General features: G+C 43.8%; 1 pseudogene; it reads right to left on the bottom strand.

Moving 5' to 3' along the window:
- Positions 1-546: 546 nt before the first annotated feature.
- On the bottom strand, positions 547-26,605 carry LOC141743076 (centrosomal protein of 41 kDa-like; annotated as a pseudogene).
- Between the last annotated feature and the right edge of the window lie 201 nt (positions 26,606-26,806).

The raw sequence follows: 26,806 nt of genomic DNA on the forward strand, positions 1-26,806 counted from the left end.
GAGGGGACTCGTTCCCTGCAAGCATCTCCAAAAGCAGGCAACATGGTTTGGGCAGCCACCCCTGAACCCCCATTTCAGTTTCCTAATGTGGGCCCTCGGTTTTCATCCAAGTTTTCTCACACGAGAGGAAAGAGCTTCCACCTTCAGGCTGCACATCCAGCCCTGGACCAAACAAGGACAGTGTGGTACAATGCTGCCTGCTAACAGCTGTAATATAGAAAATAAGGGTTCTGCTGAGAAGGTATCCTTGAGCAAAAATGAGAGTTGTGAAATAAGTAACAGCAGCCTGAAAAAGCACAACCTGTCCAGACTGATCTTGTAGTTAAATCAAACATCCATATACAGTCCTCTCGTATAGACTGTATGGTATTATTAGCCCACAAACTCCTTTATTTGAGCTCTTCTGTCCCTTTGAGGACATTCAGCCTCAAGGATTGGTATTTTTGTGGAAACCTGTGACTACAAAATGGTTCTTGACACAGCCAGATCCAACATGCAATTGTGAAAGATAGCTTATGTTTCTAAAAGTGCTCAGGGAAAAACAAGTTAACGGTAAACAGAGATGCCCCGTTGTGCATACGATGATACCATCTCTATCCATGTAGCTAGGATCTCTGAAAAAGAAATAAGAATAAAGAGGAGGGGAAAGCTTACTGCTTTAACCTCAGAAGCTTTGAATATTTGTCTGTTTTATCCTGATGATCATCTCTGCTGTCATTGGCTGTATCTGCAAAAAGCTAGTTATCGCCAGGAGCTGAATGCCACGATCCCGAAAAGGATTTTTTCCATGCAGTAGGGGTACTTTAGAGTCTCTGCTGGTGCAGAGAAGAGGAGCGAGGAAACAGGTTTAGGAAACAGTAACAAGGTATACACATCGACTTCATTTCAGTACTCCAGGAGAAACAGCAGCAGTGTTATTGCCCATAGCCCTGGTGATGCTAATGCTGTAGAGGAATTGTTAGTCCATTCCTCTACAGCATCAAAATTGTAATGCTGAAATTTATATGGCTATGGAAAACAGTGCTGTCTTCTGGTCTTACAATGCCAGCTGTTCCTCTAGTCCTTAGTACCTACAAAACTGAACTGATGAGAAAAGAGCGGTTATTTGTAATAAATATCATACCAGAAAGAGTGGTGAATTACCAGGTTAGGGCACAGAAGACTCGTCTCCATCCTATTCTAGCTTGTAGGCTGTCACGGTTTGGGCCGAATTGGCCAATGACAACACGACAGGTGCTCTCCCCCACCTCTCACTCCAAGGAGAAGGAGAGAGATAAAGAGATTTATGAGTTTAGAAAAAAACTGAACTACTTTAATGAGATATTAATAATAAAATAAAAAGGAAATAATGAAGGTACAATATATTAAAACACTGCATCAAGCTCTCAGGGAGATGTCACCAGCAGGTACTGGGGAAGTCCCAGACTGGACTCAGTGACGGATGGGAACTAGATTCCAGATCTGGATTCAGGAAGCACTGATTGGGATCAAAGGGAGACAAACAGACAGGGGGCCTCTTTGGACATAGGTCATTAAAGAAAGAGAGCCATTGAAAAAGTGAGCCATTGAAGCAGCCAGCTAACCCTTTGATCCCTCAGCTTTTACATGGAGCATGGCAGATGGGATGGAATACCCTCTTGGTCAGTTTGGGTCACCTGTCCCGTCCACTCCTCCCCACAGGTGCGACCCCTCCACAGGGTAAACAGCCAAGTCAGCCGACCCCGACTGCCACAGCAAGTGTAAGCGAGAGCCTGTCTCACTGAACAGAAAGCTGGCTCTGTCCCTCCCCAAACCAGAACATTCCACCCCTTATTCCATACCATTTGCATTGTGGTCAGTTCACCGCAGATCATCTGCAGATCATCTGCAGAAAATCTCTGTTTATTCTCAGCACAAGCGGCTAGCACTTTGGGAGAGGTCTTTTTTCAGGCAGGTCCAATGGGAGCTGCCGCCTGGCAGGCCACGGGGAGTGAGCCGGTGATCAGTCCTTCTGGGATCTTCTGTGCAAGGACCTTGAGGTCTCCAGATAACATAAACAAGTTCTCAAAGCCCCTCTCGCACGTGGTTGTCGCAGCCTGGCTAGCTAACCTCTCATCATTGTCATACAAAATGATGATTTTTCCACGTGCATTTTTATATTCCAGAATACTATTTGTACAAGGGATCATGGTTCTAGACAGTGTTGCAATAGGGTAGGAATAAGCTCCAATAATGTGATATTGGTTGTACGTGTCTTGGTCTCATACGTCCAAAAGTAGGAAGGGGCAGTCGGGATAAGGCGTGTCTTTAGCCTGAGCGTCCACTTTCTTTAGAGCATCCTTTTCTATATCCAGTTCACCAATGCCATTTACCACACTCTGCAGTGTGGACCGATAGGATTGCCCAGCTCCTGTGTTGTTTATGAACAGACTAGGTGTCCCATCAGGGCTTGCTTTCCCAATTGCTTTATCAATACCTCCATCTTTGGCCAGGTTTCTCAACTGCTTAACCTTTCTGCCTTCTAAGTCTATGATATTCGCCCCATTGTCCCAGCATCAGAGCAACAGGGAGATAAGTGTCATCCCCTTCTTGACTAAAGTCTTTCCTCATATTTCACAAATCCTTCATAGCGAAGGATTTAATGATTATCTCTGCATCTGAGTCCTCCTCCTGTGTTGATGCTGCCCCAGAAGGACCCCCTCCTGTATCTGCTTTAGAAGGACCCTTTCCCTTCATCTGCTTTAGAAGAACTCTCTCCCATGCTCCCTGGCTTGTGCTGGTTGTTGTCACAAGGGGCAGGGGAATGAGCTGATCTCCTTTTCTGCCTCCTGGTCACTGGGGCAACTTTTACCAGTTCTGATGGAGTTTGAGTAGCAGCAGTACTCATTGTCAAAGCTGCTGGAGTAGTGACAGTGCCTGTTGTCGAGGCTGGAGCAGCTGGTGCGAAGACAGGCCGGGGAAGGGCTTGTGATACAGGTTGCAAGGGGGTGACTGGTGCCGCTGCAGGCGGCAGAGTAATGCATGCTGATGAGTGACTGGTGCCAGGATGGGCAGGAGTGTTGCCTGCACTGGTGTGGTGGTGGCCAGGGTGGCTGATGCCTCTGGGAGGGTGGCTGATGTCGCTGGGGCGAGTGCCGGGGTAGTCAATGCTACTGGGTATGGTGCCTGTGGGGCTGATGCCACTGGGGAGTTGCTTGGGGGTTGGTTTGTGCCTGTGCTGGCTGTGAATTGGCCTCTGGGATTTGAGTAGCAGCAGCACATGTCACACAATACCCACTCCTGCACTGATGACCACCCCTGCAACACATTCAGGAGAACCAGCAACTAAATCACGATCTTATGAAACTAACATTCATTTTCTAAACAGCCCAAAAAGTTTCCATTCCCTAGCTCTGTGACATAAGCGTTAAAGGGCAAAATAAACCTTCCCCAGGTGAAACCAAAAGTGTAATTAATAATAGAATCCATCGTGTCTTGCCTCGCGTTGGGCATCAATAAATTTGTCACGGTTTGGGCCGGATTGGCCAGTGACAATGTTGTAGTAAAATTGATATTAACTAGAAAAATGAAATGTAACATGTAATTGATGCAACCAAGGGAACCTGCTGCTGCTGCTGCTAAAAGTCCTCTCTACAGCACCAATGCTATTTGATGATTTATAGAGAAATAGTAACTAGACATGATTTATCCAAGATTAAATTAAGGAACCGACTACCAGATAATGTCACTTTGTTGACAAGCAGGATATTCCTGTAAAGTGATGAACTCTAGGCCTGGTCAGCAAACCGAGAAAACCACCTGGAACTGCCAAGAATAGAGGAGAAGTAGATAAAAGGTAATTTTGGCAGGGGGAGATCGTGACCACCTACCCATTTACCACCTACCCAAATGATACCACCTACTCAAAAGAGAACAATGGAAGAAGAAAACAGAGTCTGTGCACTAATTTACACAGGAAGCGAAGAAATCTTGACCAATCATTGAAGAGAATAACAATGGATATGTATTAATTGTTAGAATATGTAATAATCAGTGTATGAAAAGGGAAATTTTTGAAACTAAGGTGTGCTCCCTTGGGACGAGCACCCCATTTCTGCACATTAATGGAATAAACTTGGAAATACCTCTGCTCTGTGCGTTATTGGCTCGCACACCGGGTAAAGAACACAGCTTTGGGACAACAATTCCATTGTTCTGTCTATGCTCCTTCTCAGCTTCTATAGGAAGCTGAAAAAAGTCTTTGAATACTATAAACATCACCTAGCAACAACTAAAACAATATGCATTATTGACAATCATTTCATACCAAATCTGAAACATAGCAGCCACTAGAAAGAAGATTAACTCTACCCCAGCTGAAACCAGGATAAGTGTCTAAGTAAAAATAATTGATACAGATGGATTAGAGGGCAATTTTGCAGGAAGCAGAAATGGGGAGGTGTGATGAAAAAGGTGATAGTATAGGTGTTTTACAGAAAAAACTAGAGACGTGTACCTTATGGACTCTGGAACTCAAAGAGGTTAATTGTGGGAAGGGGGGCAGATTAAGCTCTGGCATAAAACAAAATTATCTGTATTAAGCCCTGTATTGGTGGAGTTTTACAAGACTCATGTTTGGAAGGTATACATAGGGTAGTTTCTTTGAGGATCAGGTGTGAAAGATCAAGAATAAGGAGGCTGAAGCTGGCTTCAAGGAAAACTGTTAAGTCTTGAGGTCTGTTGTCATGAAATTTGTTATTACTGGACAACTATAAAGCAAAATTAGCAAAGTAATTGGCTAAAAAACAATCAGCCAGTTACTGAGGACGGTAACTGCTGAGAAACACTGTCTGCGTGAGCTGAGAATGAGCTGCTGCACAAGTACCTTCAGCCAAAACATGTAGATTAAGTGCCTGAGTTACTCAGTAAGCCAAAGGAAGAACACACTTCCTGTACGAAAGTGGCGGGGGTTTTTGACTCCAGGTCATAGGAACTTAATTTGTACCCTGTGCTGCAACTTTTGAATAAAATTTAACTCAACTTCAAGGTAAAAATATATATCATGGTATGGTCCAAGCAATTTCTTCCACTTCTGATTTCTGTGACTTACTATCCCAACAGAAATAAATTTTATGCACTCCCTCCAAGTTTTCAATGTCTTTCTTATACTGGGTGTCCCAAAACTTGGCAGATATGGCCTCACAAGTGCCAAGTAGTGGGGGAATAATCATTCCCCTTGATCTGCTGTCTGTAATTGTCTTGCTAATGGAGCCCAGCCTGAGCTTTCTGTTAGCTTTCATTGCTGCAAGGGCCCTTTGCTGACTCATTCTTGACTCGTCCTTAGGACCCCCAAGCCTTTTTTGCACAGCTGCTACTTAATTTTTCAGTCTCCAGCCTGTACTGATTTATACAGTTATTCTGTCTCAGATGCAGGATTGTACATCTGGCTTTGCTGAGTTTTATGAGGTTCCTGTGAGCTCATTCCTCTGGCCTCTTGAGGTCCTGCCTTGCATTTCAGGTTGGACCGTTGTTCTGCTTTTAGTTTGTCCCTAAAGATCAGCCAGTTCTTCTGGGCTCCTTTGCCCTTCAGGATGGCCTCCCAAAATATCTTGCCTGTTCGATTGCTGAAGAAGCTGAAGTCTGCTTCCCTGAAGTCAGAGCCTCCATCTCTTCCTCACTTCTGTAATATGAAGACCTGTTTGTGAAACAAGTCCTGTTTGCCTTGCACCCACATATACCACAGAATTGCTTGATTGAAAGTAGGAAAATATTTTGCAATACCTGTTTGCTTTCCTTAGTTGCAAGCAGACCAAAAACTAAAGACAGTGACTGTAGCCAACAACTCAGCATCAGACGCGTGGTATCGTATACCTAATAAAGCTTAACTAATGTTTGATTAATGCTTAATTTTCCGTTAGTAACAGATGGATTACTTTGTAGCTGCAGCATAAATCAATTCTTGTTTATTTAAGACTCACCTGCTGTCTCAGAAAAATCCCCATCAGGCAGTCCCTGTGTCCTGTGTTGAGCGACACAGGACTAACCTCTCTTCTAATGCTTGAGAAAACCACACTTTCAGAAGCCTCTAGTGTCTGAATTCATGAAAATATTTACTTCATAGCCAGCTAGGCTATGTGGGCTTCAAGGTCTCGCTGTTTTCGAGTCTTGTCAGGTGTAGGGATGAGGAGGAGTGAGATCTGGGCACCTGACCCAAGCTAACCAACAGGATTATTTCATACCATGAACGTCATGTTCAAAATAAATTTGAAAGTTTGCTGCGTAGTTTTCTCTCTTCCTCGATGGTGGATGTCCAGAGAACTTCTTGCCCTGGTGCCGGACTCCAACCCCTTCCCTTCCTCCCGAAGCCGCACTCACAGTGTCCGACATTTGCTGTCCATTGCTGGGAGTGCACATCTTCCTACTGATAGAATTGGCTGAGTATAATCCTTGTATATCTTATATTCGTATCGGGATCAATACTGGTTCTTTAGTATTATTGTTAATTATTTAGTCTTATCCTATTAAATCTATTTATATTTCAACCCTTATGTTTCCTTGCTTTCTGCAATTCCCCTTCCCTGGGTGGGGAGGGGTCATTGGGTGATAGAATAATTGTTTAAACAACAATAAATTGTTACAGTTTTCTCAAACCATAACACACTGCTTCCCCAGTAGTAACAGCTGCACCTTTTCCTTGAGGGTCTTAAGCACTGCTATTGCAGACACCACAGCCGAGGCTGCCCGTGACTGTCATTCCCTGACCAGCTCCCTCTCATTTATGAGCAGCAGATCCAGGAGAGCATCTCCTGTATTCTGTGTGTCCAGCATCTTTGTCAAAAAAGTTGTCCTCGATGTCCATAAAATCTGTTGGATTGCTTGTCCCTTCTCAACGTTGCCTTTTCAGATGTTGGAATTGTGGAGTCCCCCATGAGAAGCAGGACCTGAGATCAAGGGACGATTTCTCCGTAGTTGAAGTGGGCTTCACCCACCTCCTGTCATTGATGAGGTGGCCTAGAGTAGGCACTGATCATGACGTTGCTGTTGCAGGCTTCACTGTCATCCTGACTCTGATCCGTCACAGTGCTCAGAACAACTCTTAACAATGTTAACCATCAGAACATTTAGTCGTTAAACTTTTTTTTTTCTTCCCAACCTTGCAGCTAAAGGTCACGTTAAGAGATTGTTTGGCTGGTAGCCAGCTCTTGGAGACCTGGAACAAACTGGCTGCCATAGCAGAAACTCCTTCCAATACTGAGTGTCATTGTATTCCTTCTCACATACGGGATGCTATTAGATACAGAATATTAAATACTAGTTTGCCCTATGAAATACCACTTCTGATTCCAAAACTCCATGCTTCAAACTCATAACAAATCTGGAACTCATGTCCATTAAGTCATCTAAGGCCATCATTCTTCTCTGCTTGCAAGAAAATGGCTTATTTAGATGTAACCTTGCCAATTAAGTTTTCAGAGACACTTTTGTTTCTTCCAGGCTTACATTCTAAGATGCACAGCCTGGGCCTTTGGTTGAGCTATTAGAAATCTGGAATATGTTCTTGGAAATGGAAGTTCTAAGCTTGAGTTGTCTACCCTCATAGGTAATATTCTGTTGCCTGTAGCATCATCTCAGGGAAATACATGTGTTGCAGCTCTCTGAGCTTCCCCATTATGTTTCTTTTTCTATCATCAACATCTCTTATTTTAAGTGCTATTCCTGTGTATTCTCTAGACAGTTTCTCTGGAATCGCTATCACTTGCTATTCCATCCTCCACCTGTCTGTTTTTCCTATGTGTCATTCCTATATATCATTTTGCAATTTACTTGAGATCACTTCTGTAATCTAGTGATGTCATTCATAATTCTATATTCCAACATATGAAGTGACTACCAGGTGTATGCAGTTAATAGCATACAGTTTGTTTTTTTTAAATAAGATCTATTTTTATATGGAAAAAGAAAAGGCAACTGTAAATTAACAATGCTGAATGTTTGGGTTTGGTGGTGTTTTTTTTCCTAGAAATGTTTTCAAAAGCTGATTATTCTATAAAAAAAAAGTTTTGGAATTCTGACCAAATCTGCTAATCCTACTCAAATTGAACTTCAGTTTTGTTAGGATGAAGGTATGTTGTCTTCTTCCCTTCTAAGTCAGAGCTTTAAATTTTTTTAATGGGGTCTCTTTGATCAGAGACGTGAAAGAAGATATTACATGACATATACGACCTAACTGTTGATATCGTTATGGTTCCTTTTGGTTTTGATCCAATCGTCTACCGGACAGGCAAAAGGACATTCACCAGAAAGTCCTAAATTCTTTCTGGAAGGAGTCCTGCAAAACCTAAAATGATTTTTCTGTAGTGTTTAAAACTAATGATTCTTTTCATGTCATTTTTGTGATTTTCATGATTTTTTTTACTCTGAGTAGCACTGCAAAGGGAGAAAATACAACAATTTAAAATGCTTTGAGATCTGTGTTAGAAATCAATGAATGAAGTGGAATGTTCTTCTTTGATACCTAAAAGCATATGCTTTTCTAAAAGCATATGTAGACAAGGCTGAAGCCACCTGTTACCCATCATCTGGGAAATGAGCACCTCTAATGAGGGAAATTGGATTTTTAAAAATGAGAAAGGCTAATGCCTGCAGTAGCTGAGTGCCAGTCGAGGGCTGGGACAGTTTTAGAGGACCAAAAGGTCTCAAGCTGTGCTTCTGAATTGATTTTATGTAAATTTGTGGGGCCTGTCCATAACGAACAAAGGAATCCCGCTGATCCCGTGTCTGTGATGTGTGTTTAAGACCGACTGTCAGTATGTTCTCCAATTTGGAGTATACAATTCACTCTATAGTATCCTAATGACCTTTTCTAGTCTTAAAATTCAGATTTATAAAAGTAGTACTTTTGAAGGTGATGGACTCTTCATACATGCTGAATAATCTTGAAGAATTCATGCTGTAGTTGTCTGTAACGTTGAAAAGGGTAAGCAGCAACAGAAGCAAGCCAGAAGAATACACCTGTTCTCTTTTCCTGTGCAGGCTGCTGGTAGACCGCTTTCACTTTAAGCAAGATAATTTACGCTTGCACATCGAAATGAAAGGGGATTTGGGGAGGTGGAGTGGCTTTCATTGCGCAGTGGGTAGATGAAGGCAGGAGGCAGATGAAGGTAATTTTTGAACACAGAAGAGTGCCGGAGACAGGGAAAATGATGAAAAATGAAGCAAGCAGCAAGAAAGCAGCAAGTGTGTGTAACTTTCCTCCTGAGCTGGTGGTTGAAAATGGTGAAGGGCAGGGGAAGGTAAGGGTTGGTCCGAGACTGACCACATAGCTAAGCTTCAGGGTTCGGCTTAGGGGGTTCTGTATCTTTAGTAGCATTTTGGTACCAGTTGATTAGTACCCATTTTGGTAGCAGTTGATAGGGGAAGCTGAGGAACACAAAAGAACCTGCCCTGGATTTCAGGATAGAGAGACCGCTGCCAGTCGGATGGTGGCCTGGGAGCCCAGGCTTCTTTCTAACTCCAGCTTCCGTGTTTACTTCTTTTCAAACTGCGGCTGACCTAAAACTGTACTTCTATGTACTACAGCAGCTGTTACTCCCGAGCGCGCAGAGGTTGCCAAAAGATGAGGGAAATGTTATCTCTGGTTCCTCAATTGATTCTTCATAGTGCTTGAGAGCACTTGCTCTGCAGTTATTTCAGTAGAAACGTATTGTTATGATGAGTGCTTTACACAGGGAAAGAGAAAAGGATATAAATACTAAAAACGAGTAACAAACGCGGACACTTCAGTCACTCGAGTTTGACACAGGGAATCAAGGACAGGAGTTATACTAGCCTTTCGTATACCTGCAGCTGTCAAATGGAGCAATTTCAAAGGAGTTTGGCCTGCCTTGTGGAAATTCCACGTTGATCGCAAAGCCAGGTTGGGATTTTCACATTTCCTTCCCCAAAAAGCGTGTCAGCAGGGCTGTGGGTGGTTTGGATGAACCCTACAGATCTCCTGCTGAGGCTACGGACACTTGCAAAATGGCATTCTGCAGTGAGCCTAAGTATAGAAATTAAGGAGCGTATGGGTGTCAGTTTGAAGTGGTTTATTTCCAAAGAGAACAGGAGTGTCCTTTTCTAACTGTACGTGATTCCAAGAGGCACAGGTGAGTGCATATGGTTCCTTCAGAAACGTTGATCTTTTCTAGCACAGTTGTGCTCTTGGAGGCAGCTGAGCTACCCATTTCTAACGCTTGCTCATGGATTTTACAAGAGCTTTTGTTTGCAGTGCAGACAGAGAGAGTTGGCAGTTCACAGGAAAAGGAAGGCAGGAGATGGAATTTGCATAATGAGGGGATGGAGACTTTATCCTAGGGTGACTTTATCGAGCATAATGTGTGCAGTCACAGCAGGTTCTGCCTTGCTTAACCTGTGATCAGATGTCTCAGGCTTATTTACACAAACCGCCTCACTTCTGCCTAACTCTGACGTGCCCAGAATGAGAACTTCGTGAGACACAGGATTGTTCAAACGCTCACTCACATCATGGGCCAGGTGGAAAGAATTGCCTTGGAGAAACTACAGACGTGCTGCAGCTTGCGAACCGAAGGTGAGACTTTTCTCTAAAACTGAGATTTGTGAAGAATTTCTGTAATCTTGGGAAAGAAATACACCATTGCGTGTAGTCAATAGTGAGACTCTCCTAATTTTATTTTATTGACTAAGAAGTAGTTAGCCTTCACTTCAATGCAGATGTGGAAAGGGGAGCCTCTCTAGATACATTTAGAACTGTTGTTCTGTACCTGGGCTGGTCTTTGAAACTGCTGAACTACTTAAGTTTTAAATGAGAAAGGCTGTTCTTAGGGCTCCATTCCCCTGTATGCCTTTCAAACAGAAACAGCGTGCCATGCTGAGGATTGCGTACGTCTGCCGCACTCCTTAAAACAGATTAAACCGAGATGCCATTCTACATACAAACGTCAGAAAAAGGCCACGTGAATTAGGGTAAATGATAGAATCACAGTTTAAACACGGATACAAGCGTTAGCATAGACTGTAACAGGATTTATACTGTTTTTAAGGGGCATAGTATGAGGGGACTTCTTGTCTACCTTAGCCCAAACAAAAAACCCCACCACCAATGTATAGTTTAATTTGGAGTTTCCTTTCTGTAAAAGAACCTGGAGAAAAGCAGGCCAAACTCCAGAGGCTAATAGATGAAAGAAACCTGAGGCAAAGAGGATATATCTAAGGAAGGAGAAAGGTATATATTAATCCTCCAAAGGAGCGCTGAGGGAAGAGGCAACCGCTGAGATTATCTGGTAAATCCGGAGAAAGATTGCTGTTTTCTTAGGCACCAAGCACAGCCACGTGGGTAGGTGTTTCTCTCATCTCCGTTTGATGCTCCTGTATTTAGCTTTCACTCAAGCTCCAGAAACGTCTAGTCTAGGAGAGATCTGTATGACTTAACATCCCTTGGGGAAGCAGAGGGAACGGTGGTCGTTCCCTCTGCTGGGGGAGCTCTTCCATCCTGTGGGACAGGGACAGGACCCTCCCAGAGGTCCCCCCTTCAAGGGAGGGGAGTCACCCCCTCGGTGATGTTCTCATGATGGGAGGTCCCGGCAGCTGTTTCTTTGCGTGGGAATGAGTTCTTGGCTCTTTCTTGAGCCAGTGGGGCACCCTGGGGCCTTTTCCAAAGGGGCAGAGAGCAACAGGTCCATGGCTTTCCTGGGCTGACAGCTCCAGAGCTGGAGGCAGTACTCCAGGTGGAGTCTCACCAGAGCAGAGGAGGGGGGCAGAATCACCTCCCTCGACCTGCTGGCCACACTTCTTTTGATACAGCCCAGGATACAGTTGGCCTTCTGGGCTGTGAGTGTACATTGTCCACTCACGTCCAGATTTTCCAAAGGGTCAGAGAGCAAAGCTTGGGTGCTAAGGGGGTGCTCACTGTGGGGCTCTCCGTTGGGGTGGTGAGCCAGCAGGCAGGTTGAGGTGAACGGGACAGGAGTGAGCTGCACGCACCACGTGCCTTCCTGAAGGGTTATGGCCTTCATTCCTCCCAAGCAAGTGCCGCCCTCCCCGTGAGTCACCTGAGGACAGAGAGCAAGTGGGAATCTTCAGGGGAAGGAGAAAGGTAAACAATATGCTTCAAATGCAGGTATTTGTTTCCTCTTGCCCTTCAAAAAGTGCAGAGACTGCTTTCTCCTCCAAAAACTGCAATTGAAAGCTCTTCTCTCGCGGCTGGCTGAGTTCACGTCCTCTTCATGCAACACTTATGAAACTTGTCTCCTCTCTCCTTGCTGATCAGAGTGATGAACCCCCAGTGTTCCACAAACACAGCACACCGTGATGGTTTTATTTTTCCCTCCTGTGTTTGTCCTCTTCAGGCACTCCATGGAGGATTTGTAAATCTTTCACTTCCCTCATTTTGTTTTCTTCCTAAACAGCGGACAGAACACCCAAGGGTAACTTTCTCCCTGGATACCTGTGTTTCAAAAAGGAATGGTACAGCTGTCAGCAAGATTTCAACATTTACAAAGCTCTTTTTTTTTTGGTCTGTTAGTGAAAATCTAGACCGCATAATCAGTAAATGAACAGCACCGAGGATGCGCATGTATCTCTGGGGCTTTTTTAGTCTATCTTTTTAATAAGGACAGAAAGCCCACATTTAAAAGGTGGGAAAGCAGGTAAGGTTTGATTTGAATTCTTGATACGGACAATATCTTCCACAGCACGTATCTGAAGAGATCACAGAAAATAGCTGCAGGGAGTTCCTCTGTTTTCTCTAGTTAGCTGTCTCTTGAACTAGTTTTACTCGGTCTGGATAACAGTCGTCTGCAAACAGACTCCTCCTGCTCAATCACTAGTTAAGTTGGGAATTGACCAGGCACGCTTTAAATCTGACTATTTCACATGTTCTCTAACTAACAGATGTTTCTTGAATTTTATTTATGAAGTAGAAGATAAGGAGGCAGAAAATACACTGGGGGGAAAAAAACGGAAGTGATTGCTGCTGATGGCAAGTCCTAAAATGAGAATAGTTGCCGAAGCTAGTTATTAGAGACCCTCCATAGGATGCCAGTGCTGAAGGACGAGGAATACGCACAGGGAAGCACAGTCTGCAATACCTGTGAGCTTCCAGAGAATACCTAAGTGCTTCTGGAAGTAAGATTTTCACACTTGCTAAATGGATGCTTTCAGCTGAAGTATATGAACGATAGCAAAACACTTCTAGAGACGGCTCTTTAGTAATACTGTGTTGTAAACCTTCATATCACAGACTGGAATCAGAATTGAAAGGTCTTCTTGCATACTTCCTCTATATGTACACGCAAGATAGCAAGTTCACCTCAAAATTTGTAATGCTATGGTTATTGTTTTCAGATTAAAATGTAAGTTTTTGTCTTAATTCCATTGCTGCCAGATTTCAACTTACTGTTTTTCAATTTATTTGAACTGAGACTGTCCTTATTTCCCCCCCGCCTCTATTTTTCTGCTGAAACAATATAGTCTTATGTGATTGCTTGACAACTATAAATCCAGTTATATTTAATTTAGATCTTTTTGCATGGTATTACATAATTCTTGTATTTACCTTATGCTAAGTGTTGATGCACAGTCAACTTTAGCTGTCTGCCTTTGGATAAAAATGTTCCCAGTTCAGAATCATTTCAATAACTAGTTTTAATGTGATCTGAAGTAGTTTTTATCTGAAGTAAATGAAAAGTTACCGCAAACTGTTCTGAAACAGAGGGCGATTATGACTTAGGGCCACATTATCTGCTGTAAGTAGTAGTAGTAAAGTGACTATAGATTACAATAGAAAAAATTTTATGATATAATTTTGTTCTTTATAGTCTCTGTAAACACAAGAAGGATTATCTATGCAATCCCAGAGTACACGTTCATTCTGTTTCATTCATGTAACATGACAGCAGAAGATTTGGCCAAAATTGCCAAGTATCCCGAGATACTGGACGTGGTCTTCAGTTCTCTTCGTCTCTTTGTTTAGTGCTGGGGGCAAATAAGGGATGTGTTGTATGTTTTATCTTTTTATGGATTAGTGATTTATGGAGTTAGAATAAAAAGGAACTTTTGGGCTGGAGAGGCTGTTAGCACTGGCACGCATTTACAGAAAAGTGACCTTTGATGTTGTTCTCTCGTAGTTATTATGAAGAAAGTTAGAGGCTAAGGGAAAATTGTGTAGGCCTACACTACCAAAGGAGTGGCTGCAACGTGGTTTTCTACCTTTTAGTGTCAGGAGAGAGAGATGTGAGGCAGGAATTTTCTTGATTCAAGCAGGGGTGGGGCAGTGTACAGGAATCTGGACCGTGTGGTCCAAGTTCCTGTGTTATCTGATAGAAGAATTTGGGGATCTACCAAGAAGGGCTCTGGTCTTTTCATTTATGCAACTCTAAATTGTGTCATAGAATAGTTTGGGTTGGAAAGGACCTTTAAAGGTCTTCTAGTCCAACATGGCTGCAATGAGCAGGGACGCCTTCAACTAGATCAGGCTGCTCAGAGTCCCCTCCAACCTGACCTTGAATGTTTCCAGAGATGGTACATCTACCACTGGACAACCTGTTGCGGTGTTTCACCACCCTCATGGTAAAAAATTTCTTCCTTATCTAGTCTAAATCTACCATCTTTTAGTTTAAAGCCGTTACCCCTTGTCCTGTTGCAACAGGCCCTGATGAAAAGTTTGTTCACTCTTTCTTACAAGTCCCCTTTAAGTACTGAAAGGCCGCAATAAGGTCTCCCCGGAGCCTTCTCTTCTCCAGGCTGAACAACCCCAACTCCCTCAGCCTGCCCTCACAGGAGAGCTGCTCCAGCCCTCTCATCATTTTTGTGGCCCTCCTCTGGACCCCCTTCCCAATCTTGGGAAAGAAAAAACAGTGTTGTATGCAACCTATAGTAAGATTTATGAATGTGACAGCTAAGAACTGTCATAAAGCAGAGTGGTTGGAACTAGATGATTTTTAAGGTCCCTTCCAACCCAAACCATTCTATGATTCTTTGAAAAGCAATTCCAGCAAATAGTCTTCCTGCAGTCATTCTGGAAGCTCAGATGAACCTTTATTTATGTTGGTTCACAATAGTCAAGGTGATGGTCTAGCTATAATACCCATCAAAAATAATGAAGCACTTAAAAAATGTCCATACATTTTTAGATCCGTTTTCAAGGATCATCACCTCTGAGCTCAAGAATGGTCCATTCCAATGAGCAGGAAACCAAGCTAATGTAGAGGTGGCGTACATGGATGAACAAGGAAGTCCAGACATAAGTCAAGCATCAGAAGTATGTGTGCAAGAGGCGGGAGAAGGGACAGGTGAGCCAGGAGGATTATAGACATACTGTCAGAGAGTGCAGGGATGTTGTTATGAAAGCCAGGGCCGACCTGGAATTGAATTTAGAGAGGGATGTGAAAGGCAACAAAAAGGCTTCTACAGGTAAATCAGCAGCAAGAGAATGACCTGGGAAAATGTGGACCTGCCGCTGGACGGCATGACGCCTGGTGACAGGACATGGAAAAAGCTGACAATGCCACCTTTGCCACAGTCTTTACTGGTAATACTTTCCTTCAGGAATCCCAGGCACCTGAGACCCGTAAGAAGGTATGGGCCAAAGAAGACTTAATCTCACTGGAGAAGGATCAGGTTAGGGAACATTTAAATAAACTAGACACTGACAAGTCCCTGGGACCTGATGGGCTGCAGCCACAGGTGCCAAGGGAGCTGGCTGATGCTATTTGAGGGCATTCGATAATCTTTGAAAAGTCATGGCAGTAAGGGAAAGGGTCCTGAGGAGTTGAAGAAAGCAAGTGTCACTCCTACCTTCAAGAAAGGCGAGGAGGAGGAGATGGGGAACTAGAGGCTGGTCAGCCTCACCTTAGTCCCTGGAAAAGTGGTGGAGCAAACAAACCTGGAAGCCATTTCCAGATGTATGAAGGTCAAAAAGCCAATTAGGAGCAGTCACCACAGATTTATTAGGCATGATCAACCTGATAGCCTGCTATGACTAGATGGCTGTCTCAGTGGTGAGGGGAGAGCAGTGGATGTTGTCTGTCTTGACTTTACTATAGCTTCCAACACTGTCCCTCATAACATCCTCATAGACAAACTGATAATGTATGGGCTAGGTAAGTGGACAGTGAGGCGGGCTGAAAGGGTTGTTACCAGCAGCACGATGTCCAGCTGGAGTCTAGTCACTAGTTATGTACCCCAGGGGTCGATAATAGCACCAATACCATTGAACATCTTCATTAATGAGCTGGATGATGGGACCCTCAGGAAACTGGCAGATGACACAAAACTCAGATGGTTGTAGGGGACCATCTTACTTAAAATACTTACCGTACTTACTTAAAATACTTAAATTATTAATTTGTCATTTTAATATTTTTTTTCTGTGGACATTACATGCCAATTAATATACCTCACAGGTAGGATTCATCGTCTTACTGAATTCAGCTATCTAAAAGGCAGGCATTAAGTCTCAACTAATTAGTTAAATAATTAGTAGTTAATAATTTAATAGTAACCAGAATTTCCCGAGAGGCACAGTATACATCCAGCATTCACGATGGCTAAACATATACTTAAGATTTTGTTTGTTGGTTTATTTATTTTTTTTTTAAAGTTCTGCTGTGTTTGACAGTACCCGGATCAGACTACATGCTGTGCCATCAGTTCCTCTCAGCCTGTGGCTCCACGAGTCACCGGTTTCAGTGACAAGGGACAGAAGGATGGGAAGCAGGTACTGTTAGTTGCATACAAATGCTGCAGTGATTACGAGCCTGCGGAAACTTGCACACTGGGCTGCATGAGTTTAACTCCCCTTTCTTGGAGGGGTGGATGGGACCAAACCCTTTTTGTCAGAGCAGAGAGCCCACTGAGGTGACAACAGCATTGAGGTGTTTCTAGATTAAAAGACGGTAGTGGTGAATCCACAGGAATCACGTGTCTGCCAGAGGTGTCAAGTCTCAGAGAAACAGTAATTCTCAAAGTATCAGGGCAAATGCCAAGAAAAATCCTGGTATGACATGAAATACTAGCAGAACTAGTAGGTGAACTACTCTACAAAAGGGGATGCTCACCTCTGTTTTTTTTTTTTTCAGGCTGCAGGTTGTTAATCCTTGCCTGTCTTTATTAGTTCTGCTAGAAAGCTGAAGGGTTGGGCTCTTGTGCATCACTGATCAGCATTTTGAGAACAGGGAAATCATATCTCAAAGCTGGCTGTATCGGCCAAGGCATTGGGTAGGGCTGTGGGCATTTGGCCAAGAAACTATCCTGCCTCAGCCTTAGAAGCGTAACTCTAGAAAAACCACTGATGACACAAAACATGGCAATCCAGACATGGCAAGTCTAGAGCAGCACTCAAATGACTCAGCAAGGAGAAGTTTCTGCAGTTTCTTCTTCTCCTGCGGGGTGTGAGTTGGCAACAGATCCTGCACCTGGTACTTGAGAGTACAGTCTGGCACTAGGCTGTAGGCACTGGCAAGGGTGCAGGCTGAACATGGCTTTAGGCAAAGTAAGATAAGCGGTTTGGCATCAAGAACTCAAATATGATTGGAACAAGGGAGACCAGATACCTGAGCACCAAAGTGCAGCGTTGAGTCCCAGGCCTCACAGAGACTGCAGGCTTTTGAAAATGAAACAAAATTAATAATAAAAGCATCCTGACACACAAGTAGGAAAAGGGAACAAATGCCAGGATGAGTTAATAATGCATGTGCGTGCAATCAGCCCCACTGAGGACACGGAGCATACTCTAACCAATACACCAGCTTGTTGGCAGGAGACGGAAGGTCAGGGACAGAGCGCCGTGTACTGATGAGGTTAAAACGGTTCTGCGTTCCTGAGTACCTGTGGCACAAGAAGTATGAAAGGATATATAGACTACCAGTCGAAGAGGGGAAAAAACCATCTGTGAAACATAACATAGCTTCTGAATAACAAGTCAGAAATACCTTTTTTCTTTGATTTTTCTTACCGGTCCTGTTGCCCAAAGCTGCATTAACAAACTTAGCTGCATTGAGGTGGTTTGGAGAAGATGCTGCCCTTCACAGGACTTCAGTTTTCATCCACTGCGGTCTAGAACACTGGTTCTCTTCTGCTGATCCCACCTTGATGATTTTTGGAGCTTTTATTCCCTGCCCCTCAACTGCTGTAGCCTGTGGCTTGTTTCCTCTGCAGCCTCCCCAGCCCATGTTTCTCCAAAGAGTTCCGGCTGCTGTGCCCTTGGGCATGGTCATCTCACCTTGCAGATGTTCTTCCTCCGTGCTCTGGGGAAATCACTTCCAAGGAACTGACTGAGAGGCCATTGTTCCTTTTCTTCTATTCATAGTTGTCTTAATCACACCACTATTGCTATATTTTTTCTGATGTTGTGTTCATTATGCTGGCTCAGTAGTTTCTTAGTTCATCAATTCTGCATTCTGTTCAAACTCAGTCAAAATGCCAACATAAATAAGTCAATGTACTGGCTGAGTTTAAGTTACAATAACAGTTATTAGAGCAACATGACAGTCATCATACCAAGGTGTTACTAACCACAGTGGGGGGTGTCGGGAGAACTGCGGAAATGCATCTTTCTCCAGGGTTTAAGCTCATTTTCATCTCAGTAAATCTGTTCTCCCTTATTGATGTTTTAAGATCTTCTTGTTGCTTGTTTGGCAAGTAATTTTTCAATCTTATTGTATCTCAGAAACTTTCTGGAACCTCACTATTTCTAATGTTTATGCACTAACAAAGATGGTGTTTCACTATTTGTTATTACCCTTTCTACAGATGCCAAAGTGAGGAAGCGAGAAACAGGAGCGGTGCATTGTCAAATGTGTTTCCCCTTCTCTTGCCTGGCCTTCCTAGGCTAGATTTCTTTGCGATACCCAAGGAAATAAGATCCTGCCTAGGGACTGCAATAAAAGGAACGTTGCTAAATTCAAGTTCCCTTCTATGTTTCTGACAGGTAAGACCTACTCAAAAGTTTAGTGTGCAGGCAGAAATCACACGAGAATGCCAGTCAACACAGCCTGCATTCTTAGCTGCTTACAATGTCCAAGAGCATCAAAGACGGCCTTAAATATGAAACCAGGTGTTCTGGGGAAGTTCTGTCCTCGTTTGAAGTAAAACAGAACCAGTTTTCTGTTCAGTAATTTCAATTTTCAGCTAAGCCTCTTCTAGGTGACTGAGCTCTCTGAAATTTACAGCGTATTTTTAAGACTGTAGGCTGCTTCCAGAGTGATAAGACCTGATTGTTTCTAATTTATGTCAAGGGATGGTATGCAGAGAGGCTCTTGCTTATACTTACTGCTATAACAACCAAGGGCAGCTAACTTTGTTACGTGCCTCGTTAGAGAGTCAGAAGTGGAAAAGCGTAGAAGGGTTGCAACTGCAGGGGGGAGCAGACAGGACAGGTGACTCAAACTGACCAAGTATTTCATCCCACCTGCATCATGCTCAGTAAAAAAGCTGAGGGATCAAAGGGTCAGCTCTCTTTCTTCAATGGCCAGTGTCCAAGGACGAGGAAATCTGTCATGGTTTGGGTTGGACTGTCCACTGAAACAAATGACAAGTTCACAATTCTTTATTTTGTTGAGGGTTAAAAAGAACCATCCTACCTTTCACAGAGGCCTTTAAAGTATTGCACTTTTAAAAACTGGCTGGGTTCTAGATTGGCTGGAGCTCTTAACAATTATGTTTAATTGCAACTCTTAGGGTGCTTGCTACAGTCCTCAATAGTGGATATGTCAAGTTGGAATTGAGTCCTTTTTTTTTTTTTCCTTTTTTTTTTTTTTTTTAAATGAGTTGATATTTAAGTAGCTACTGACACAACTGGTTGGATGGTCACATCCAGAGGGTAGTGGTCAATGTCCAGATGGAGACTGGTGACAAGCGGTGTCCCTCAAGGGTCCATATTGGGACCAGTACTGTTCAATATATTCATCAATGATGTAGGCAGCTGGATTGAGTGCACCCTCAGCAAGTTTGCGGATGACACCAAGCTGATTGATGTGGCTGACATGCCTGAGGGACAGGATGACATCCAGAGGGACCTGGACAAGCTTGAGAAGGGGGCACTTGTGACCTTCTGAGGTTCAACAAGGCCGAGTGCAGGGTCCTGCACCTGGATCGGGAGAATCCCTGGTATGAACACAGGCAGGGGGATGAAAGGATTGAGAGCAGCCCTGCCAAGAAGGACTTGGGAGAGGTACTGGCGGATGATCCCTAACCTGATCCTTCTCCAGTGAGATTAAGTCTTCTTTGGCCCATACCTTCTTATGGGTCTCAGGTGCCTGGGATTCCTGAAGGAAAGTATTACCAGTAAAGACTGTGGCAAAGGTGGCATTGTCAGCTTTTTCCATGTCCTGTCACCAGGCGTCATGCCGTCCAGCGGCAGGTCCACATTTTCCCAGGTCATTCTCTTGCTGCTGATTTACCTGTAGAAGCCTTTTTGTTGCCTTTCACATCCCTCTCTAAATTCAATTCCAGGTCGGCCCTGGCTTTCATAACAACATCCCTGCACTCTCTGACAGTATGTCTATAATCCTCCTGGCTCACCTGTCCCTTCTCCCGCCTCTTGCACACATACTTCTTATGCTTGCCTTATGTCTGGACTTCCTTGTTCATCCATGTACGCCACCTCTACATTAGCTTGGTTTCCTGCTCATTGGAATGGACCATTCTTGAGCTCAGAGGTGATGATCCTTGAAAACGGATCTAAAAATGTATGGACATTTTTTTAAGTGCTTCATTATTTTTGATGGGTATTATAGCTAGACCATCACCTTGACTATTGTGAACCAACATAAATAAAGGTTCATCTGAGCTTCCAGAATGACTGCAGGAAGACTATTTGCTGGAATTGCTTTTCAAAGAATCATAGAATGGTTTGGGTTGGAAGGGACCTTAAAAATCATCTAGTTCCAACCACTCTGCTTTATGACAGTTCTTAGCTGTCACATTCATAAATCTTACTATAGGTTGCATACAACACTGTTTTTTCTTTCCCAAGATTGGGAAGGGGGTCCAGAGGAGGGCCACAAAAATGATGAGAGGGCTGGAGCAGCTCTCCTGTGAGGGCAGGCTGAGGGAGTTGGGGTTGTTCAGCCTGGAGAAGAGAAGGCTCCGGGGAGACCTTATTGCGGCCTTTCAGTACTTAAAGGGGACTTGTAAGAAAGAGTGAACAAACTTTTCATCAGGGCCTGTTGCAACAGGACAAGGGGTAACGGCTTTAAACTAAAAGATGGCAGATTTAGACTAGATAAGGAAGAAATTTTTTACCATGAGGGTGGTGAAACACCGCAACAGGTTGTCCAGTGGCAGATGTACCATCTCTGGAAACATTCAAGGTCAGGTTGGAGGGGACTCTGAGCAGCCTGATCTAGTTGAAGGCGTCCCTGCTCATTGCAGCCATGTTGGACTAGAAGACCTTTAAAGGTCCTTTCCAACCCAAACTATTCTATGACACAATTTAGAGTTGCATAAATGAAAAGACCAGAGCCCTTCTTGGTAGATCCCCAAATTCTTCTATCAGATAACACAGGAACTTGGACCACACGGTCCAGATTCCTGTACACTGCCCCACCCCTGCTTGAATCAAGAAAATTCCTGCCTCACATCTCTCTCTCCTGACACTAAAAGGTAGAAAACCACGTTGCAGCCACTCCTTTGGTAGTGTAGGCCTACACAATTTTCCCTTAGCCTCTAACTTTCTTCATAATAACTACGAGAGAACAACATCAAAGGTCATTTTTCTGTAAATGCGTGCCAGTGCTAACAGCCTCTCCAGCCCAAAAGTTCCTTTTTATTCTAACTCCATAAATCACTAATCCATAAAAAGATAAAACATACAACACATCCCTTATTTGCCCCCAGCACTAAACAAAGAGACGAAGAGAACTGAAGACCACGTCCAGTATCTCGGGATACTTGGCAATTTTGGCCAAATCTTCTGCTGTCATGTTACATGAATGAAACAGAATGAACGTGTACTCTGGGATTGCATAGATAATCCTTCTTGTGTTTACAGAGACTATAAAGAACAAAATTATATCATAAAAGTTTTTCTATTGTAATCTATAGTCACTTTACCACTACTACTTACAGCAGATAATGTGGCCCTAAGTCATAATCGCCCTCTGTTTCAGAACAGTTTGCGGTAACTTTTCATTTACTTCAGATAAAAACTACTTCAGATCATATTAAAACTAGTTATTGAAATGATTCTGAACTGGGAACATTTTTATCCAAAGGCAGACAGCTAAAGTTGACTGTGCATCAACACTTAGCATAAGGTAAATACAAGAATTATTTAATTTAGATCTTTTCGCATGGTATTACATATAACTGGATTTATAGTTGTCAAGCAATCACATAAGACTATATTGTTTCAGCAGAAAAATAGAGGCGGGGGGGAAATAAGGACAGTCTCAGTTCAAATAAATTGAAAAACAGTAAGTTGAAATCTGGCAGCAATGGAATTAAGACAAAAACTTACATTTTAATCTGAAAATAATAACCATAGCATTACAAATTTTGAGGTGAACTTGCTATCTTGCGTGTACATATAGAGGAAGTATGCAAGAAGACCTTTCAATTCTGATTCCAGTCTGTGATATGAAGGTTTACAACACAGTATTACTAAAGAGCCGTCTCTAGAAGTGTTTTGCTATCGTTCATATACTTCAGCTGAAAGCATCCATTTAGCAAGTGTGAAAATCTTACTTCCAGAAGCACTTAGGTATTCTCTGGAAGCTCACAGGTATTGCAGACTGTGCTTCCCTGTGCGTATTCCTCGTCCTTCAGCACTGGCATCCTATGGAGGGTCTCTAATAACTAGCTTCGGCAACTATTCTCATTTTAGGACTTGCCATCAGCAGCAATCACTTCCGTTTTTTTCCCCCCAGTGTATTTTCTGCCTCCTTATCTTCTACTTCATAAATAAAATTCAAGAAACATCTATTAGTTAGAGAACATGTGAAACAGTCAGATTTAAAGCGTGCCTGGTCAATTCCCAACTTAACTAGTGATTGAGCAGGAGGAGTCTGTTTGCACACGACTGTTATCCAGACCGAGTAAAACTAGTTCAAGAGACAGCTAACTAGAGAAAACAGAGGAACTCCCTGCAGCTATTTTCTGTGATCTCTTCAGATACGTGCTGTGGAAGATATTGTCCGTATCAAGAATTCAAATCAAATCTTACCTGCTTTCCCACCTTTTAAATGTGGGCTTTCTGTCCTTATTAAAAAGATAGACTAAAAAAGCCCCAGAGATACATGCGCATCCTCGGTGCTGTTCATTTACTGATTATGCGGTCTAGATTTTCACTAACAGACCAAAAAAAAAAGAGCTTTGTAAATGTTGAAATCTTGCTGACAGCTGTACCATTCCTTTTTGAAACACAGGTATCCAGGGAGAAAGTTACCCCTGGGTGTTCTGTCCGCTGTTTAGGAAGAAAACAAAATGAGGGAAGTGAAAGATTTACAAATCCTCCATGGAGTGCCTGAAGAGGACAAACACAGGAGGGAAAAATAAAACCATCGTGGTGTGCTGTGTTTGTGGAACACTGGGGGTTCATCACTCTGATCAGCAAAGAGAGAGGAGACAAGTTTCATAAGTGTTGCATGAAGAGGACGTGAACTCAGCCAGCCGCGAGAGAAGAGCTTTCAATTGCAGTTTTTGGAGGAGAAAGCAGTCTCTGCACTTTTTGAAGGGCAAGAGGAAACAAATACCTGCATTTGAAGCATATTGTTTACCTTTCTCCCTCCCCTGAAGATTCCCACTTGCTCTCTGTCCTCAGGTGACTCACGGGGAGGGCGGGACTTGCTTGGGAGGAATGAAGGCCATAACCCTTCAGGAAGGCACGTGGTGCGTGCAGCTCACTCCTGTCCCGTTCACCTCAACCTGCCTGCTGGCTCACCACCCCAACGGAGAGCCCCACAGTGAGCACCCCCTTAGCACCCAAGCTTTGCTCTCTGACCCTTTGGAAAATCTGGACGTGAGTGGACAATGTACACTCACAGCCCAGAAGGCCAACTGTATCCTGGGCTGTATCAAAGGAAGTGTGGCCAGCAGGTCGAGGGAGGTGATTCTGCCCCCCTCCTCTGCTCTGGTGAGACCCCACCTGGAGTACTGCCTCCAGCTCTGGAGCTGTCAGCCCAGGAAAGCCATGGACCTGTTGCTCTCTGCCCCTTTGGAAAAGGCCCCAGGGTGACCCACTGGCTCAAGAAAGAGCCAAGAACTCATTCCCACGCAAAGAAACAGCTGCCGGGACCTCCCATCATGAGAACATCACCGAGGGGGTGACTCCCCTCCCTTGAAGGGGGGACCTCTGGGAGGGTCCTGTCCCTGTCCCACAGGATGGAGGAGCTCCCCCAGCAGAGGGAACGACCACCGTTCCCTCTGCTTCCCCAAGGGATGTTAAGTCATACAGATCTCTCCTAGACTAGACGTTTCTGGAGCTTGAGTGAAAGCTAAATACAGGAGCATCAAACGGAGATGAGAGAAACACCTACCCACGTGGCTGTGCTTGGTGCCTAAGAAAACAGCAATCTTTCTCCGGATTTACCAGATAATCTCAGCGGTTGCCTCTTCCCTCAGCGCTCCTTTGGAGGATTAATATATACCTTTCTCCTTCCTTAGATATATCCTCTTTGCCTCAGGTTTCTTTCATCTATTAGCCTCTGGAGTTTGGCCTGCTTTTCTCCAGGTTCTTTTACAGAAAGGAAACTCCAAATTAAACTATACATTGGTGGTGGGGTTTTTTGTTTGGGCTAAGGTAGACAAGAAGTCCCCTCATACTGTGCCCCTTAAAAACAGTATAAATCCTGTTACAGTCTATGCTAACGCTTGTATCCGTGTTTAAACTGTGATTCTATCATTTACCCTAATTCACGTGGCCTTTTTCTGACGTTTGTATGTAGAATGGCATCTCGGTTTAATCTGTTTTAAGGAGTGCGGCAGACGTACGCAATCCTCAGCATGGCACGCTGTTTCTGTTTGAAAGGCATACAGGGGAATGGAGCCCTAAGAACAGCCTTTCTCATTTAAAACTTAAGTAGTTCAGCAGTTTCAAAGACCAGCCCAGGTACAGAACAACAGTTCTAAATGTATCTAGAGAGGCTCCCCTTTCCACATCTGCATTGAAGTGAAGGCTAACTACTTCTTAGTCAATAAAATAAAATTAGGAGAGTCTCACTATTGACTACACACAATGGTGTATTTCTTTCCCAAGATTACAGAAAGTCTTCACAAATCTCAGTTTTAGAGAAAAGTCTCACCTTCGGTTCGCAAGCTGCAGCACGTCTGTAGTTTCTCCAAGGCAATTCTTTCCACCTGGCCCATGATGTGAGTGAGCGTTTGAACAATCCTGTGTCTCACGAAGTTCTCATTCTGGGCACGTCAGAGTTAGGCAGAAGTGAGGCGGTTTGTGTAAATAAGCCTGAGACATCTGATTACAGGTTAAGCAAGGCAGAACCTGCTGTGACTGCACACATTATGCTCGATAAAGTCACCCTAGGATAAAGTCTCCATCCCCTCATTATGCAAATTCCATCTCCTGCCTTCCTTTTCCTGTGAACTGCCAACTCTCTCTGTCTGCACTGCAAACAAAAGCTCTTGTAAAATCCATGAGCAAGCGTTAGAAATGGGTAGCTCAGCTGCCTCCAAGAGCACAACTGTGCTAGAAAAGATCAACGTTTCTGAAGGAACCATATGCACTCACCTGTGCCTCTTGGAATCACGTACAGTTAGAAAAGGACACTCCTGTTCTCTTTGGAAATAAACCACTTCAAACTGACACCCATACGCTCCTTAATTTCTATACTTAGGCTCACTGCAGAATGCCATTTTGCAAGTGTCCGTAGCCTCAGCAGGAGATCTGTAGGGTTCATCCAAACCACCCACAGCCCTGCTGACACGCTTTTTGGGGAAGGAAATGCGAAAATCCCAACCTGGCTTTGCGATCGACGTGGAATTTCCACAAGGCAGGCCAAACTCCTTTGAAATTGCTCCATTTGACAGCTGCAGGTATACGAAAGGCTAGTATAACTCCTGTCCTTGATTCCCTGTGTCAAACTCGAGTGACTAAAGTGTCCGCGTTTGTTACTCGTTTTTAGTATTTATATCCTTCTCTCTTTCCCTGTGTAAAGCACTCATCATAACAATACGTTTCTACTGAAATAACTGCAGAGCAAGTGCTCTCAAGCACTATGAAGAATCAATTGAGGAACCAGAGATAACATTTCCCTCATCTTTTGGCAACCTCTGCGCGCTCGGGAGTAACAGCTGCTGTAGTACATAGAAGTACAGTTTTAGGTCAGCCGCAGTTTGAAAAGAAGTAAACACGGAAGCTGGAGTTAGAAAGAAGTCTGGGCTCCCAGGCCACCATCCGACTGGCAGCGGTCTCTCTATCCTGAGATCCAGGGCAGGTTCTTTTGTGTTCCTCAGCTTCCCCTATCAACTGCTACCAAAATGGGTACTAATCAAGTGGTACCAAAATGCTACTAAAGATACAGAACCCCCTAAGCAGAACCCTGAAGCTTAGCTATGTGGTCAGTCTCGGACCAACCCTTACCTTCCCCTGCCCTTCACCATTTTCAACCACCAGCTCAGGAGGAAAGTTACACACACTTGCTGCTTTCTTGCTGCTTGCTTCATTTTTCATCATTTTCCCTGTCTCCAGCACTCTTCTGTGTTCAAAAATTACCTTCGTCTGCCTCCTGCCTTCATCTACCCACTGCGCAATGAAAGCCACTCCACCTCCCCAAATCCCCTTTCATTTCGATGTGCAAGCGTAAATTATCTTGCTTAAAGTGAAAGTGGTCTACCAGCAGCCTGCACAGGAAAAGAGAACAGGTGTATTCTTCTG

Source organism: Larus michahellis, chromosome 4 (genome assembly GCF_964199755.1).
Source record: "Larus michahellis chromosome 4, bLarMic1.1, whole genome shotgun sequence".
NCBI lineage: Eukaryota > Metazoa > Chordata > Aves > Charadriiformes > Laridae > Larus > Larus michahellis.